Source organism: Mesoplodon densirostris, chromosome 2 (genome assembly GCF_025265405.1).
Source record: "Mesoplodon densirostris isolate mMesDen1 chromosome 2, mMesDen1 primary haplotype, whole genome shotgun sequence".
Lineage (NCBI taxonomy): Eukaryota > Metazoa > Chordata > Mammalia > Artiodactyla > Ziphiidae > Mesoplodon > Mesoplodon densirostris.
The window spans coordinates 170091084-170105204 of NC_082662.1; positions in this window are offsets into that span (position 1 = coordinate 170091084).

Below are 14121 nucleotides of genomic sequence, written 5' to 3' on the forward strand. Positions count from 1 at the left end.
GCCCAGAGGCAGGGCCCTTAAATCAACCTAGGGATCTTCCTAACGGGGCTTGAGGTGTTCTGGGGGGATGTGACAGTTGAGCGAAGTTTTAAGGGGCAACAGGCTTCCCTGGAGGCTTCCTCAGACTCCCACAGCCTCGATCAACCTCCCCCTTTTCCCTGTGACCAATGCATGGGCACCTTCTCTCCACCAGGTGTCCTGTAGCAGATGTTTTGTGTCTGCATCTGTGAACAGAAGTGAGGTGCTTGGGTAGGAGGAGGGTGTCTTACTCACCTTGGTAACCCCAAGGCCTAGCTGGGCGCCTGGTGTGCAGTAGGTACCCGATGAATGGGTGCTGAACTAAATACAGCCCCGGCTCACTTTCTTTCTTCTCGTTGTGGTGGCTTCTCTTGTTACGGAGCACGGGCTCTAGGCATGTGGGCTTCAGTAGTTGTGGTGCACGGGCTCAGTAGTTGTGGCACGCGGGCTCAGTAGTTGTGGCACGCGGGCTCAGCAGTTGTGGCGCACGGGCTCAGTAGTTGTGGCACGCGGGCTCAACAGTTGTGGCGCACGGGTTCAGTAGTTGTGGCTGGCACGTGGGCTCAGCAGTTGTGGCACATGGGCTTAGTTGCTCCGCGGCATGTGGGATCTTCCCGGAGCAGGGCTCGAACCCGTGTCCCCTACATTGGCAGGTGGATTCCTAACCACTGCACCCCCAGGGAAGCCCCCGGCTCACTTTTGTTGGCGAGGGAGCAGCACAGCAAGGCCTTTCCCACAGCCACGTCCTCAGGCCCCTGTGACGCCCGGCCCTCCACCTCTCTGTGGTCCGAGCACAGCACAGGCAGGCGGGGAGGGCGTGTTCAATGGAGGTTACTGGTGCTGGGGCTGCTGCAGACCCTGAGGACGGCCGACAGGAAGAAGGGGTGGGGAGGGCTGTGGGCCTGAGGTGGAGGCCAGACGCTGCCCCTGCAAGGAGGGCAGGATGGAGGCTGCAAGGACGGCCCCTCTGGAGGGCACCGAGTGGACAGGGCTTCTCACCTGGGGGGACCAGGGCCAACACCACAGATGTGCTCCAGGGCTGTGCACGATTCGCAGGAGGGATAAGGGACAGAGAGAGAGACTGAGCAGGGCCTGGAGGTGTTCTGTGAAGAAGAACGGGAGAAAGGAGGAAAGAAAGCACATGCGGTGTCTGGCAGATTAAAGTGAGGAGAAGGTCAAAGTGGAAGAGAGACGCGAGGCCTGAGGCCCCTGGGAGAACTTGACCGGCAGCCCTGCCAGGTGGGAGCCCCAGATCCCCTCACAGGACAAGCCTGCCTGGGCCTCATCTCCTTCCCGCACCAGAGACAGAAGTGTATAAGGATCACATGGGGAGATTTTTCAAAATACACTGGCTCAGGCCCATCAGTCCCAGAGGTTTTGATCTGGGCAGGGGCCCAAGATGTGTATTTGAGGGGGAATAAAGGAAATTAATACATTAAAGTGCTTAGAAGGGCTCCCATAAGCACTCAATAAATCTTAGTTGTTTTATTCATTAGTTTCCAAAAAGCCTCCATATTTTGAGTATCTACACTGCACTGGAAATGCCAACACTGATCAGCCAACCCCTCTGCCGTTTTACAGAAGGAGAGATTGAAACTAGGGAATTCAGGGAGTGCGAGATGCAACCTTTCGTCGAGACCTGTCTTTCCTGCCTCCAGACCCATCCACTGCTCTCCATCCGCATCACGCACAGCCATGGTCCAGGCCAGCATCCCCTCTCACCAGCATGGCTCCAACAGCCCCTGTTTTTCTCTGCCTCACGTCCTGCAACCATTCAACCAGAGAGATTGTCTAAGGGCACGTCTTCCTCCTCTCGTGCCAGTCCCCAAATCTCTTCTAGAGCAAGCTGCCAGGAAACAAAACAAGACGACCAAACTGGGATGGATTAGATCTTTCTTTCATCAACATCAGGCTTAGTTGTGCCAGTGATGCATGTGTAGGGGGTGTGTATTGGACACCATCTAGTGGACAGTAGGACAACTTATTTCCAGGCTATGGAATGAACTCCCCAAGCCCTAGTCAGACTTCTAATATCAAAGATTTAGTACATAGCCAGATTTTCAGAGCAAAGATTGCTTTGACTCCACAATAAGGTCAATGTAGCAAAGGCGACTTACAGCCTTCTTGGAAGGACCTGGCAGTAGGTCCAAGGAGGGGAAGATTAGGGTTGTTCCACACAGAGGGTGACCTAGCCTCAGGGCTGGCTCTGCTGCTAAATGCCTGACCATGAGCAGTTTTCCTAGTGCCCAGGCCCTCCATTGCCTCATCTGTAAGCAAGGAGCTTACACCAGATGAATCCAAAATCCCTTCCAGCTCTAACAGCCTATGGTCCAATTAGATCACACTCCTCCTGCCAAGCACAGGTCTCCTGGAAATGGAGTGACCATGCCATTTATCATCCAAGCCAGGGCAGTGTCTTCCAAAAGAAACGTTAAACCAGATGGACACCAGCACTGCAGGTATAAGTTGGACTGTCCTATGCAAACCAGGACGAATGGCTGTCCACCTATAAAGAGGCAACTCTTTGGAACCGTCAGTCATAGGATGAGGACATACACTCATATCCTCAATGCTTCCCATGCTTGTCCCAAGGATAGAGTGAAGAGGGAGAGGTCCATCTTTCCAGAGTGCCTTGGTTTGGGTTCCCTCAGAAGCAAACCTGACACAAGGATTTGGCTGGTGGTTTATTTCGGAGTGAGAGGGAGGTGGGTAAGAAGTGAAACAGAAGAGGGAACATCACCAAAATAGGCTGCTTTAGGTTCCCTCTGAGGGCATTTGAAGCTTAATCCAGATGGGAAACCCTGGGAGCTTCAGAATGATCCCACCCCCAGGGCGAGGGAACTGCGGTATTTCTAGTCGTCAACCAGTGCAGATCCCAGCTGCTGGAATGGAGGTGGGAGCATGCTGAATAGAGGAGATAAGGGAACATGCTGGGAGCACCTACAGAGTCTACTACACTGGGCTTTGGGGACGTTTTCATGGTATCCTATAGGCAATGTTTTCAAGAGAAAGAAGGAAGGAATAAGAGATAGCTTTGCCTCATACTTATTTAATAAAAAGCTGCGGCTTGGGCTTCCCTGGTGGCACAGTGGTTGAGAGTCCGCCTGCCGATGCAGGGGACATGGGTTCGTGCCCCCGTCCAGGAGGATCCCACATGCCGCGGAGCGGCTGGACCCGTGAGCCATGGCCGCTGAGCCTGCGCGTCTGGAGCCTGTGCTCCGCAACGGGAGAGGCCACAACAGTGAGAGGCCCGCGTACTGCAAAAAAAATTTTTTTTAATTAAAAAAAAAGAAGGCAAGCACAGAAGAACACAGAGTGTATGTGCCCATTTGCATGAAGCTTAAAAGCAAGCAAAACTATAAAGATAGGAGCTGAGCAGTAGTTGGTGGGAGGTGATAGCGGGGAAAGGGCGTGATGCTTGTAAGGAGCTGCGAATGTTCTGTATTCTGAATTGGGTGGTGATCATGCAGGTAGATTCACTCAGTAAAATTCATCAAACTGTTCGCTCAAGATGTGTGCACGTCACTGTATGTTGTTCTTCAGTAATATCATTACAAGCAAAATCAGGAAGTCATTAGATTCTCAGAATTTAAGGGATTGTGCATTTCCCCACACGTTCCCAGTTTCCAGTGGATGTTGTTAGTCTCGAGCACTGCTAGAGGAAGTATAAAGCAGTACAGCCTCCTCGTACAGCAATTTGCCAGAGTCTCTAAAAATGTTTATTTCATCATCTCACTTCTAGGAATTCATCTCAGAAATCATAGCAGGGGTGTACAAAGACACACGTGTAAAGGTGAAAATGGCAGCATTATTTTTAAACCAAAAAACAAAAAAAAAAAGTAGGCAACAACCTAGGTTTTTATAAAAGCCAAGTGAATTAAGGGGAGACAGACCGAGTGCATGTCATCTAATATCCGTCCCACCCCAAATCCATGAAGTTGGAGAAGAAATATTTTAAAGTAATGAATAAGCCCATAATAGCACAGGAAAACAAGAAAGCGTGCCATCGGTGTGTTCTGATCACCTCCTCAGCACCCGATTGGTGAAGGAGGGATCCCCTTCCCTAAACAGTATGAGATGGCTAAACAAGTGACAGCTGACACTGGGCAGATGAGGACAACAGCAGTTTATTAATCACCTACATCACAGCTCGGGGTGGAGGACACCCCACACCAGGAAGGGCCACGCCAGGGCTGCACTTGGGAGCAGAGTGAACAAGCAGTGACTCTCAGAGGCAGGCTTTGTAGTGACAAGAAGGTGGGGTGACCTTTGTTTCCCACGGGAGAATGTGATTGGCTTCTCTGAGCACATTTTCAGACTGGCAGGAAGGTGAAACCCCTTAGGGTGAGGCTGTGGACGAAGAATATCGCCTGCCTTTTCGGTAAACAAGGAAGTTGTAGTCTTCAAGTCCTCAGCCACTGTAGTCACCCCTGATGGTGCACCCTGAGGGGATTCAAGATGGAGAAAAACAGGATACTGGCCCTAGAGAGTTAAGGCGCCTATCAAAGGCATAATTTCATTAAGCCCAGACTCTTGCATCTTCCCAAACATAGAAAAGTACTAAATTCATTAAGTTGAGATGCCTGGTTTTTCTTTAATTAACAGTAATCTTTTTATTTGTTTGTTTGTTTGTTTTTGGCTACATGGGTCTTCGTTGGTGCGCGTGGGCTTTCCCTAGTTGTGGTGAGCAGGGGCTACTCTTTGCTGTGGTGCGTGGGCTTCTCATTGCGGTGGCTTCTCTTGTTGCAGAGAACGGGCTCTAGATGTGCAGGCTCAGTAGTTGTGGCTCGCGGGCTCAGTAGTTGTGGCACACAGGCTTAGTTGCTCGGCGGCATGTGGGATCTTCCCGGACCAGGGATCGAACCCGTGTCCCCTGCATTGGAAGGCAGATTCTAATCACTGCGCCACCAGGGAAGTCCAAGCAGTAATCTTTTGATGTTCAACTACCTGTTTTTTGGGGTTTTGTTTTGTTTTGTTTTCAAAAACCCCTATATATCCTGGCTCCTCCCTAGTCTCTTTCAAACAGGCCCTCAGAGCTATCTGAGGGAGGCTGGCTGCCTCCTGGGCTTAAGTCCTCAGTAATGCAGCAAATAAAACATAATTCTCAACTTGTAGATTGTGCATTTTTTCCAATCAACGAGGTTCAGGTTGGTGGGGTACTGCTGGTCCAACTGATAGAGGAACTAGCTAGTGGGGAGCCTTTCCTGTCTAGGGGGGGATACACTGGTGAGAGCCGGGGAACTCAGGGTTGGGCCCTGTGAGGCCCAAAGATGGCAAAGCAGCATGTGGCATCCCAGGCCTTACAATACACAGTGGACCAATACCTCAGGAAATCCCGAATGGTAGAGAGCAGGTAGGGTAGGATGTGTTGGGAGACCCGCAGATGACACCACAGGAGAAGTTGTCGCAGGGGCAGGACTGGGTGTTGGAGGATGGAGGGAATGACAAATGCCCACCAAGCTGAGAAGGCATCTTGAGACTAAAAAAATGAGGCGGGCAGCTCCATATTATAGGGACACTTACTCACAGGGTGGGATCAGGACCGGGTGGACAGCAATCAGGAAGCATTTGCAGCTGCACTCTGCACCTGGGACAATTTTTTTTTTTGCGGTACGCGGGCCTCTCACTGTTGTGGCCTCTCCCGTTGCGGAGCACAGGCTCCAGACGCGCAGGCTCAGCGGCCATGGCTCACGGGCCCAGCCGCTCCGCGGCATGTGGGGTCCTCCCAGACCAGGGCACGAACCCGCGTCCCCTGCATCGGCAGGCGGACTCTCAACCACTGCACCACCAGGGAAGCCCTCTTTTTTCCTTTTTATAATTTTATTTTTTTATTGAAGTATAGTTGATTTACAATGCTGTGCCAATCTCTGTTGTACAGCAAAGAGACTCAATTATACGCATATAGACATTCTTTTTTTTTAAATATTCTTTTCCATTATAGTTTATCACAGGATATTGAATATAGTTCCCTGTGCTATACAGTAGGACCTTGTTGCATTATTTCTTGAAATATTTCCTTCTCTCCATTTCCATTCTTCTCTTTCTGGGATTCCTATTATTCAGATATTAGCATTTCTATTTCTGTCCTTAATTTGGTAGGTGGCAATGCCAATATCCTAAACAATGCATTCTGGAGAAGGATCAGGGTGTGGAAAAACAGGAAGAGTTCACTGTCTTTATTTTAAAAGTCATGTATTACTTGTTTAATTTAAAGCAACTCTATTTGCAATTAAAGTATTTATGGAAAGTAAGAGAACAAACTTTTTCAAAAACAAACAAAAGCACAATATACGTACAAAATCTGAAAAATATAGCAAAAACATAACTCAAGATAAAGTATATAGCCTTAATTACACATTGGAAAAAAGATAAAAATAAGTGACAACTCAGGGAGGGAAGGAGGTTTGATGATGAAGTAGAACTTTCATCTTTTGTTCTCTACATGTTTGTATTCTCTAAATCAACTCTGCCCAAAAGAAATAGAATGCAAGACACATATGTAATTTTTAATTTTCTACTAGCCACATTTTATTGTTTTATTGAAATATTTTAAATGTTGTGTTAATTTCTGCTGTACAGCAAAGTGATTCACCTATACATATACTGTATACATTCTTTTTAAATTTCTTTTCCATTATGGTTTATCACAGAATATTGACTGTAGTTCCCTGTGACTACTAGCCACACTTTAGAAAAAGAAACACAAAATTAATTTTAATAATATATTTTATTTAACCCAATATTCCAAAATAGTATCATTTCAACATGTAATCAATATAAACAATTACTAATGAGATATTTTACTTTTTTTTTTCATACTAAGTCTCCAAAATCCAATGTGCATTTACACGTACAACACATCTCAATTCCAACGCGCTGCATTTCAGGTGCTCGGTAGTCACATGTCGCTAGTGGCTGCTGTATTGAACACAGGTCTAAATATTTTACAAAAAGAATGTGTTCGTATATCATGTGTGAAATATGAAAACTCAGTATAGATAAAATAAATATAAATAACATTGTCATCTCTCCAAACAAAGCAACAAAAGTATGGTTCATCTATATTATACATTTGCCTGCAGCCATTGAAAGAAATGATATCTCTGGGATATTAAAAAAATGTAGAGTACAATATGTACATAATACAATCTCATGCGTGTGCGTGTGTGTGTGTGTGTGTGTGTATAGAGAAAGAATATGGCAGGATATAGGAGGAACTGTAAACAGTGATGAGTGATGACCTCCGAAGTGTGGGAACAGGAACAGGGAGGGATTGATTAAAGGCTTTCACTCTTTATTCTATTTATGCCTGTATTAGTTAATTTGTTGTTTGTTTTTGTTGTTTAGTTTTATCAAAGGAAAACCACAATAAATCCCTTAAGCTCAGTCTCTCACACACACACCCTTCTCCCACAAGACAACAATATGTGGCCTCAGGGGCTCCTCAGGCATCTCTGGAGGTCCTGAGAGGTGGTGAGCAGGTGGGGACACATTTCCTTGCTCCTACTCAGTTGCCCATCCCCACACACACCAGCAACTGGGGTTCCTTTGGAGCTGGCTAGACAACTAAGAGAAAATTGAGGGTGCTTGAAAAACAGGGATCTGATTAAATAAACGTCTTCTGAGGGCTACTAAATGCCAGGCATCAAGCTGGCATAGAGAAAAAGTTGCGCAAAACAGAGTCTCTGCTAAGGAAGAGCTGAAACCTAGCGAGGGGCCAGCTCTGGCCACAGCTGGCTGCAGTATGAGGAAGGGCCTAAGACAACAGAGCTTTCAGCACCGAGACAAGGATGGAGGAGACCGCAGCTTAACCTGTAAACTGAGAGGGAAAAGGCAGAGGTTCCGTTCTCTTCCTGGCTTGAATACCAGGTGACCTTAAGCACATCCATTCATCTCTCTGTGACCTCGTTTTCTTACCTGAAAATGAAAGCATGTAACTTAAAAAGTGAACCCAGAGCACTGAGCACAGGATTGAGTCTGCCCGGAGAGGGGAGGGCAGTTGCCATGCTGCGAGGGAGCCCAGGCCACGTGGAGGTGTTTCAGCTGAGAGCCCCAGCTGACATCTCAGCCAGGAGCCAGCTGCAGCCACCAAAGGAAGCCTCTGAGAAGACTTCAGCCTCATCCGCCTCTGGCTGCGACCACCTGAGACCCTGGGTGAGACCCACCTGGCTGAATCCAGCAAACCCCCAGAAACATGACAGGCAATGATCATAAATGACTTTTATTGTTTTTCACCTCTTAGTTTTGAGTGGTTGATTATGCAGCAATAGATAACTACAACAGGGAAGTAGCAAGAGGTCAAAGGACAGCCACAATTGAATACCCCATTTAAATGAGCAACCTCCATTCAGCTCCAGCCAATTGTTGCCACGTGAGAATGTAAGGGCCCAGTGATCTCACATTCCAACACTTTCAAGGAATATGTTGAAATCCAGGCTTTTAGGAGAAATATCCAGGTTTTGAAATGTTGACAAATAGTTCAAAACAATTTTAAGCCTATTCAAGACAATGTCGTAGGCCAAATGTGGCCTTCAGGCCATCAGCTGTCTGGATCTGGTTCAGCAAAGTGGAGTGACTATTGTCTGCCTAGCCCCTTCTTTCTCTGGGGACATCCCTCACCCCATCCACATGGCTGTAGGGAAGCCCCCATGTTCTTACATGACTGTACCTCTGGGTCCCTGTTGATTGGTCCAGGGGTGGGCATCTGACCCACAATGGTTTCATCAGAATTCTCAACCGGAATGTCTTATGCAAAACAGAGGAAAAAAGACCCTCCTCCTGGTGGTAGGAGCCATAAAAAGGGGAGGTCAAGAGACATCGGTGGCCTTGATCTCTGCCGTATGTGGCAGAAGCCGGTCTCCTATAAGAAAGATGCTCTGGGCTTCCCTGGTGGTGCAGTGGTTGGTAGTCCGCCTACCGATGCAGGGGACATGGGTTCGAGCCCCGGTCCGGGAAGATCCCACATGCCGCTGAGCGGCTAGGCCCGTGAGCCATGGCCGCTGAGCCTACGTGTCCGGAGCCTGTGCTCCACAGTGGGAGAGGCCGCAACAGTGAGAGGCCCGTGTACCGCAAAAAAAAAAAAAGAAAAGAAAAGAAAGATGCTCTGGAGAAGCAGAGACAAGAAGCAGACAGAGTCCCAGAGGCATCTCAGTCCCTAGATCCCACCATCTCTGCTGTCCATCTGCATTTAGTCCTTCCCATGGTCTAGTTAATTCTTCCTTCTGTTCTGTAGATACCCCAGTACCCCCTCCTGAAACCCCCCTTTGGGCCTTTTTTCAAGCCGGGTTTCTGTCACGTATAATCAGAAAGTTTTAATACAGGGATTCAACAGAGGGGTTTGAGCAGGATAGAAGTCATGACCAAACTTGTTTTTAAAAAAGATAACTTTGGCAATGGACATGTTGAAAGAGGGTGAGAAGAATAATGCTGCGGGGCGAGGTGGTGAAGACAACGGCAGAGGGAGGGAGAGGAAAGAGCAGGAGAGGCAGCGGACAAGGCTTACATGACCGAGGGGTGAGCAAGTCTCCAGACCTGTCGGGTTCCTGTTCTTACATGAAAACTGGTATTAAAAATACCTAGAGACACTGCCGAGGCAAGTGAGAGCAAGGGGCACCGAGCAACTCTGTGCCTCCCTGAGGAAAAATAACTAAACACGGGCAGAGGAGGTCCTAAAAAGCCTGAGGCCAAATGGCATCATAGGCACTCTGGGCAAACATGCTGGAAGGAGCTCAGGAAAAAACCATCCAGATGCTTCGGTCAACTTCTCAAGATGTTCTTTAAAATGCTCAGAAAGGTGGAAAGCTTTGTCTGCCAAAGAGAAAGGAAATTGGAGGAATGTCAAGAGTGGACAAGGCCCCTTATAAAACAGAAATGAAAACTTTTATTCCTCCCAAAATGGAAACGAAAAGAAGTTCAGGGATTTCAACCACCCAAAAAGCCTCCTATGGCCTCTTTCTCGTCTTCTGAGTACCACCCCCAAACCACAGGAGATCCTGGTGTGTCTATTGGCAATGATGCAAAGAAACTGGGAGAGATGTGAGTGACAGTGCTGCGGATGGCAGGCAGCCTGAAAAGAAGTCCGTTCAGAGGAAGGAAAAGTACCGAAAAGATCTTGCTGCGTCCTGAGCCAAAGGAAAGCTGATGTGGCAAAAAAAAAAAAAAAGGAGGCTGTCAAGGCTGATCCAAGAAAAAAAGACAAGAAAAAAAAAGGTAGAGGAGAAAGAGAAAGAAGGAGAGAACGATGAGGAAGAGGAAGATAAAGACAACAAAGTTGAAGATGATGATGATGAATGAAGTGGTTCTAGGGCAGCATTTTTTTTTTCTTGTCTATTAAGCATTTAACCTCCCTGGACACAATTCTTTTTTTTTTTTTTCATTCCTTTTAAATTAAAAAAGAATTGAAATGTAAAGCTGGGTAAGATTTTCTTTTAAACTGCCCCTTTTTGGGGTGGGGGGTTATTGTTAACAAGAATTCCCAAATAATTTTTTATACAACCCTGTCCTGGTGATATTTTCCAAGGCCACTAACCTTACCTGGTATTGTATACAGGTTGTGACCCAGCATGGGAATTCAAAGCAGGTTCTTGTAGGTGCACAGGACAAATTAATTATATAGGGCACTGTCGTTTTTTCAGTTGTCTCTCATGCAGCTTATACGAAATAATTGTTCTGTTACTGAATTTTACTCTGTAATTAGGGGTTGGGGGAGTTGTAACCGTTTTGTGACAGCCTGAATGCTTCTAAGTAAATATAATAGTTTATTAGTTTTTTGAAAAAAGATGACTATTTTACGGCATTATAATGAGAAGCAAACAAAATAATGTTTGGGAAGGCCCATTGTAAAACACAAAAATCTATATAAGTGTGAAGGAACCTTATTATTAAACAGGTGGGCTGTGCAGAGGAAGTGCCAAATGTGGATTCATTCAATCATTCAACAAAATATTTTTAGTGGGGCTTCCCTGGTGGCGCAGTGGTTGGGAGTCCACCTGCCGATGCAGGGGATGCGGGTTCGTGCCCCGGTCTGGGAGGATCCCACATGCCGCGGAGCGGCTGGGCCCGTGAGCCATGTCCGCTGAGCCTGCGCGTCCGGAGCCTGTGCTCCTCAACAGGAGAGGCCACAGCAGTGAGAGGCCCGCGTACCGCAAAAAATATATATATATATTTTGAGTGCTTGGCACTGTTCCAGGCACTGAGAATATTACTACATGCAAAATGATTAAAACCCCTGCCCTGGTGGAGCTTACATTTTGGTGAAAGAGACAGACAATAAACATATACATGTGTATGAAATATGCTTAGGAGTAATAAGTGCAAAGAAGCACACAAGCAGGGCAAGAAGTTGAAGATGGCGTGCAGACGAAGCATCTTAGCTGGGGTTATCACAGTGATGTGTGAGCAGAAGCTGAATGAAGAGAGGAAGTGAGCCCTGCACTCACTGGTAAAGACTGTTCCTGGAAACGTAAACGCAAATCTCCAAATCTCCAAGGTGGGAGTGAATTTGTGGCATTTGAGGAACAGGCAGGAAGCCGGTGTGGCTGGGGCAGCTGGAGCCCCCAGGAGACGGAGGCCGTGAAGTCAGGGTAGCAGACAGGGCTCAGATTCAGCCACAGGAAGAATTCTGGCTTTTATTCCAAGTGTGATGAGAAGCCTTTGGAAGGTTTTGAATGTCGAAGTAACACAGGTTGAGATCTAAAGTGACCTCACATGCTTCCATGGGGAGAAAAGACTGCAGGAAGGCCAGCAGGGAAGGGACTGTCTCGGAACCACAAAAGATGATGGCGGTCCAGACAGTGGTGCTGTGTTGATGGGAAGGTGATGAGAAACTATTGAGGTCATGGAAGTCAGGATTCAGTGACGGATTGGATGTGGAACAAAAGAGAAAAGGAGTCAAGTTGACTCCAAGGCATTTGGCTTAAGCAACGGGGAGAACCATGGACCATTTCCTGTGGTGGAAAGTACTAGGGGAGGTTTTGGACATCACTGGATATATATATATATAAGACATCCAAACAGAAATATCAAGTAGGCAGTAGAATATACCTGGCTCTCCTTAGTGTTCTATGGCAGAAATTCTTTTCTTTCTTAATTGAAGTATAGTTGATTTACAATGTTGCATTATTTCTGCTGTACAGCAAAGTGATTCAGTTATACATATTACATATATATATATATATATTCTTCTTCATATTCTTTTCCATTACGGTCTATTACAGGAAATTGAATATAGTTCCCTGTGGCATATAATAGGACCTTGTTGTTTATCCATTCTATATATAAAAGTTTGCATCTGCTCATCCCAAACTCCCAATCCAACCCTCCTCTTTGGCAACCACAGTCTGTTCTCTATGTCTGTGAGTCTGTTTCTGTTTCGTAGACAAGGTCATTTGTGTCATATTTTAGATTCCGCATATAAGTGATATCATATGGTATTTGTCTTTCTCTTACTGACTTGCTTCACTTAGTATGATCATCTCTAGGTCCATCCATGTGGCTGCAAATGGCATTGTTTCATTCATTTTTATGGCTGAGTAATATTCCATTGTGTATATATATATGTGTGTGTATATATATATATATATATAACACATTTTCTTTATCCATTCATCTGTTGATGGGCATTTAGGTTGTCTCCATATCTTGACTATTGTAAATAGTGCCGCTACGAACATAGGGATGTATGTATCTTTTTGAATTATAGTTTTGTCTGGATATATGTAGGGCAGGAATTCTTAACCTTTGTGTGTGCACCCAGGACCCATTTGTCAATCCAATGAAGTCTGTGGATCTCAAATGCAATGGTAGCTTCTAGATACACTATCAGGCAAGTTATCTAAGTCACAAAACAGAAAGCCCCACAGACCAAATTAAGATGCTTGAATTGTGGGGCTTATTAAATCCATCTGAAACACCTAATTGAAACTTCCTGTAGCAGGGAACAACATGGGGTGCATAACATACACAGGACAGGCTAGAGGTGAGGTGGAGCACACCATCTAAACCTGGGGTCATGCAATGTTCATTTTCTGTCTCTTTTTCTCTCTGTCTCTCTGCTTCATCATCCAACCCCACCGACAGTGGGGTTATGAAGACCAGAGCTGAGGATGCCCAAAGCTACTCAACAGAGAGTATCTGGAGCCAACTCACAGTCATCTATCAGAAAGACAGAGGGGCAACTACGCCTGGCCACAAACATAGATTGCCAATCAGCCTGCTGAACAGATGTGGGTTTTATCTGCAACTCTTGGGCAGAGCATAGGGGAGCCAGAATGGGACCATAGCGTTATCACCAGTGAGTGGTCATTAGGGAGGACATAGTTGTCAACCCAGACGTCGAATGATGATGCCTTTTGGTTTCTCTCCAAGTAAAATTCTTTTATTTGTTCCATCATATATTCCACTTAACTCTATTTATCTTCAACATATCTAACAGGTCACTACTTAAGCTTCTTGCCTATGTCCCACAACCTTCTTGCTTACTCAGCATCCATGTCTCAAAAGCTACTAGCTTTCTTCTTCTCCTCTCTGTTTAACAAGTTTTGTTTCATTCATCCCGTTTATTTTTCTTGTCCTCTATAGAACTGAATAGTCTCAAAGACAGCACACTCTGTTACAATGTTTTAAATGAATAAAATTAAATGCATAGAATTTTAAAAGAAACCAGTTATATAAAAACACAGTTCTACATTAAAAAACAAGATCTAGTAGCAGCAGGTCTCTTAACTACTGCAATTTAAGTAGTGATGAGCTTAATACTGAGTTCTCTCCAGCAATCGCAAAGTGATAGGAAAGCACCTGTGCTAACTATTGCTGACAAAGTCACAGGTATTGCTAAGACTCCCAGAATCTGTATCCATGCATTAAAATTCATAATGAAGGCGATGCTAGATTTCAGTTAGTATTGGGTCCCAACGGTCTGCGGACTGCAGTTATAACGTCCGCCGAGGGCCAGCCCAGGTTGACCTCTCTTTGGCAGATCAACCACATTCCCGAGCCAGCCCAGCGCCTTCCAGACCTGTCCGCCCTCAGGGGAGAGAGGATACACGTATTAAAAAGGGACGAGGCTGGAATTAGTTGTGAGAGCACGTAAGCCTTCCTGGGGAC